Genomic DNA, 5,700 nt, shown 5'->3' with positions numbered 1-5,700 from the left:
GAAATACCATCGTGTTTTACTAGAAGACAACTCGTCTACGCAAGTTTTTTTCCCGACATCCTTGCGTGATATCGACTGGTCGGCGAGGATCTTGACCCACTCTTGTTTCTCAGAATTGCATTGTGGTAATTCTGTGTCGTCAGGAGGGACACCTGTCGCGCGATTTTGGCATCAGTGTCGCCGGAACTGGGATGTCGTTTTTGTGTCAGTACGTAGTTAAATCGAGGCGTTGTATAAGCTATATGTGGTAAAACTTTACAATTTTTTATCTCGTCTATAATTGCAGTAGTCATAGTAATTGCTCATTTAAAATACGCAACGAAACCAGTTTGGGCCGCCATTCGCCGGCGTCTGGTCGCGGCTGTGGCAAGTTTGAACACTTGGCATGCGTAAAGTTAGTCGCCGTAGGTATTCCTGAATCATGTCTGTGCTTTGCATCGGAAACAAAGTGATTCTTATAATATTTTATGTTAAATACACTTCGCTTTACATTCTAAAGAGTGTTACTTAACGTGTTTAAAATTAAACATTCGTAGCCACATACGAAACAAGAATAAAGTACACATGAACTTAACTTTTAACGGCTCAATATCGACTCCACTAGACAACAATTAACTCCAAAAATGGATTTTGATATTTTACAGATTGCACCTACAAGATATGAAAAGTTGCAGCAATCCAAAATCTTAATGTTATCAAATCCTGCATTAGATATTCGCGGCAAGACGAATCATAAAGGGCAAACGTCTCGTTAGCTTCGATTCAATTTGCGAAGTAGCTAACACCCGCCGCCCGACCCCGGGATCAAAGCGGGATCCCTCCGAACTCGAATAATTTGTCCAAAGCCTTACAAAGCTTACTGATTCCCAACTCCAAGTGTTGGCCGTAAATCACATTTGAAGAAACAAATCTAATTTTCATAACTTTTATCGTCGAAAATATAAAGTTATAGATGACATGATAATCAACTCTATAGTCTGCATGCTACGTGATCGAATTTACGTTTGTCTAAACGAGATCCTAAAATAAGTTTTTAAAAATTCATATTACTTCATACCTCTTTATATTTACGAGGATTGAGTATATTACATCACTTCGTTTAGAGTTTGTAGTTTAGTATATTGTTGCGTAGTATCGTTAATTACCTAACAATATATCGAAGTCATTCATACCTAATTGATTCATTCATTAATACATTGTAGTACAAAGGCACCGACGCGACGCACTAGACGTTGAAATTATCATTTTGAATTACAAAAATATTGCATTACCTTTGCGGTTGTACGCCACACGTTTTTTATGAGCCATTGCAAAAAAAAAATACTTCGAGTCAGATACATATTACATCCGTTTTGTAATACGAGCAAAGAACATACATCTGACAAGATATATCATGAACGTAGCAACAAAATTAAAAAAAGAAAACGTATACCTCCAGTATGAGAGCAGATGCGATTCAACACAACAAAGCACTTTTATCATTTGGCACACTAAAAGGAACCGTCTACGCCTTACAGGTGGCCGCGCAAGACTGACGACCAGTTTACGCTAGATCCGTACATCCCCCCGCGGTTATTACACGCAAGGGCGATAGAGGGGAAAATGAAATGCCTTCGGAGGGTCAGCGTGAACACGGCGCAGGGTATGGGCAGGTGTCCGCGATACCTGCTCGAGTAAATGGAAAGATACCTGCGGTTCGGTTCCACTGTTGAAATTAATTAGTCGAAACCGAATGGGGGAGAATTTAGGTATATTCCTCTTCACGATGTTTTGTTTGAATTTAAAACTTATACACTTGAAAATTATTCTTTGTTTTAGACGCAGCAATATTTGCTTTACATTACTCACTTTTTGTTGATTTGATGTGATCGATGGCATTTCGGTAAAAGCAAAACTTTTAATCTCATAAAATGCTTCACAAATATTGGTTAAAGAATAATAGAAAATTGGGAAAATAAACAATCGAATAAATAAGTCAACTGGTAAGCAGTCAAATAAGCACAGTCTATTTTAGCCAAAAACAATAGAAAGTCTAAAAATTGCAAGTAAAATTCGGACAATATCGCCTACGACACCCGAACTTGGCCATCAACGCCCTAGTTGGCTCGCACTACTCATTGGGTGCAACTGATATATGGATTTTTACATAACAAAACAGTGAATAAGCAAAAGTATTAAAAGATTTATATATTTAAAGAAACTCTAACCTGTGTTAATAACTAAGTAAAATTTTTATAGTAAATACACAGCAGAATATAAAGATTACCTATGTAACAGCGAAAACAACTTCTGTGTTTTAATAATTGTTATTTTAATTAAATATATTTGTTTATAATAGCACTTTAAAACTCTGTACACTTTCAAATATGCTTTAATAATTTAATATTTAATGATCACTTTTAATATCGTAAAATTTAAACACTTACGTTTTTAAATTTAAGACACAAAATAAAAACACAGTATTTCGAAACATTGTTTTTGTACAAACTCGTTACGAATGTGAATTCGATGCAAATTCTTTAAGCAAGCAACCTTGATACTACAGGAAAAGACTACGAACTATTCCGTGCATTTTGTCCACTGAGCGGTTGCGGTAAAAAGATTTAATACCAATATAAAACTAAAAGCTTACGCGACGCTAACGCCCTCTCTAATGCACTACGAAATATGTGAGATAACGTTAGCGCACTAAAAATATTTTGAAACATGCTTAAAACTAAATCGTATTACCTTTTTAAATGTGTTTCAAAGGATAAACTCCAGACTTTTATATACTTAAAGACGTACAGTATTTGTACTTTAACTATGTAGTGTACTACACAAAATTTAAAAAGCTATTGTTTAATTTACAATTTTAGTAACACAAAACAATGACAGTATCTTATCTTAGACTTATGTTTAGGAAGTTTCGAAAAGAAGGAACGCACTCTTGTTCGAATAAAAGACTCTTTTGTTTGAGGTTTACATTTAAAGAACGAAACTCGTACCTTTAAGAAGTCAACAAAAGGCGACAGAACCTGCGCGGGCGCAGGTAAATTCACTTCTGAGAATTAAATTTAACGAATAAAGAATGACCACTTGAGTTTTTTAATGTCAATTTATAAGAAGTATGACGTGGTTTTTGTTGCCTTTCTTTATCTATGTGTCTAACAGTATCGTAAAAGTATTAGTACTGGATAATAGAAACAAAAGTGAGTGAATACTCGAAAAATATCTACAATTTGCAAATGAATTCTAGAATCCATCAATAAAAGCCAGACAAATAAAGGATTTGGAAGCGAAGCGTATTGTTCTCATAAGTTAAAAAGCTTTTAGAAGCGATTGTGCTTTTTAAAGTGTTTTTTACAAATCAAACGTATTATCTAGATTTAAATCTTTATATAAAATTTGTAGATTTATTGACTAATATTAAATGTTTTGTCCACAGACGTACAAGTCATCGCAAGCAGGCAAGATGTAGCCGCAACAGGCGCGCTCACTTGTCCGTGAGTACACTCCTAATGCACTTCATTGTAACGTCTAATAGGATGACCAGATATTAAATGAGACAAAAGTATATAATTTTAGTTTATCGTAACCACGCATACTTAATATTCATTATTTATTTTTATTGAAGAATATTAGCTAACAAAGAATTAGAAATAAGTCTTTTTAGGAAATATAGTCAGCATTGCCCTACAACCAGATAACTTTATAGTTTTAGGTTAGTTTTTTAATGCATTACGATAGTGTAGTAACTGTATGTCAGTTGGACTGTGAGTTAAACTCGAGTATTTTCAGAAACAAAACCGCGAATAGTTCCTAATTTAATTTTGAGGTAAGTAATAAAACGAAATGATGCAGACGGAGACGTGGTACGCTCCGCCGCCGCCGCCCGCCGCCGCGGTGTTCACACGAGAAATTCACGGTCACTGCTTTTGTAAATGGAGAACCTACGAGTGACTAATTCTTGAGTTAGACGAAAACACTGTTAATGTATGGAGTTACTTCATGCTTTTTGGCTTTGGAAATTTAATTTAACACACTCTTACATCCACAAGTAATGCCTACAAAATGATATGCGTCGATTTTTCCTATTAAATTGTTTTAGTATTAAAAGACACCAAGTTACTTATTAATTATATTTTGTTTCAAATGGATAGGTTATATACTCATCTGGGAATATCGTGTAAGGACGGAACAATATAAAAAAAACGAATCCATGACATTTGCTTTTATATATGCTGAAATATGTAAGAGCAATTAATTAACTTTGATTGTTTTGGTTTCAATCTTCTATGTCTATTTTACGTTACCCTATAATAAAAAAGTAACACTCAATTACATTTATTAAGACGCTTTTGATGTTACAAATAAACAATAGTAAGTTCTAAAATTTAAAAATACAAAAAAAATCTTAAATATGGTCACCGTACAGATTGTTAGATTTTTCCAAGCACATTCTTCGACGGGCGGATTCACACGGACACCCACACACGTACACCCACACACACATTCACGGTCAGTGGATATGTAAATAGGAATTTGAATACACACTCTTACAGTCGCGGAGTCGACGGTCTCTTCAGGCCGAAGAATATTATTACAGACTTCAAACAATAGAGTAACGGGAAGTTACTTTTTCGAGTTAATCACTTGTTATCTCAATCTTGATATGCGGATACGAAAATTTTCACTTAGGAAAAAAATATATTTGTTAAGCCGTGTTCACATTGAACTATAGTTTCAGTCGTTTACCGTAAACCAGTTTACACGCATCCTAAACAAACAGACCACAATTTTCATAATAAAAAGATTTATTAACGCCTCAAAACGAACATGACTAAATTTTTAGAATCATTGTAACCAGGTATTTATAATCTAGATTATATAACTACAGTTACTATGGTTATTTCGCAAACTCGTTGCGCCGATACAAATAAAAAAAAACTTAAATCGACAGCCGATTGGCAAGCGAGAGACATTTAAAATCTGTTCTAGTTTTTAACGATTACAGGTCATAAGTGGAAACCTGACGTTATTAAAAACATTAAAATGTCGACATACGACGTTCAAATCTATATATAGATATTTTATTTATTATGTTTTTAGTGCATATCATGTTTTATGAAGAAAACATCGCAATGCAACCTGCATATATCTGAAAAGAAATTCAAAAATATATGTGTGAAGTTAACCAACCCGCACTTGACCAGCATGGTTGACTATGGCCTATTCACCCCTAACTTAGGGTAGGCTACGAGCCCCTTGATGGGGACATATAGTGAGCTAATGATGAAAATATCAAATATTTTGTCTAACGAAACGAGTCAGATGACTAATTAATCGAAACAATCGTCGCAAAGGAAGTCACGAGCATTAGCTAGTTTATAAATGCGCCGGAGTCGGAGAGTTGTAGCTTTATGTCGGATTTATGTCGTCATATTGCACTTTATAGATATCCCCATCAATTTCGCATTAATCGAACGATTTACGATGTCTAGTGGCTCATTTGGTGTTTCGTAAACGTCGATGTTTTGTAACTATGTTACGTGTTGGAACTGCTTATATAAATACATAAAGATTGTCGATCTTGTTGATTATAAGGAAAGTTTTTAAATGTAAAATTAATTTATAATATTAACAAATGAAAACAATTTCAGTTTAAAAAATTATCAAAAAAGGGTCTTGACAGACAGACGGACGGACAACAATGTGATT

The sequence above is a fragment of the Papilio xuthus genome, unplaced genomic scaffold (assembly GCF_000836235.2).
Source record: "Papilio xuthus unplaced genomic scaffold, Pxut_1.1 DF825946.1, whole genome shotgun sequence".
NCBI classification, from domain to species: Eukaryota; Metazoa; Arthropoda; class Insecta; order Lepidoptera; family Papilionidae; genus Papilio; species Papilio xuthus.
Note: the sequence above shows the minus strand (reverse complement) of the source record.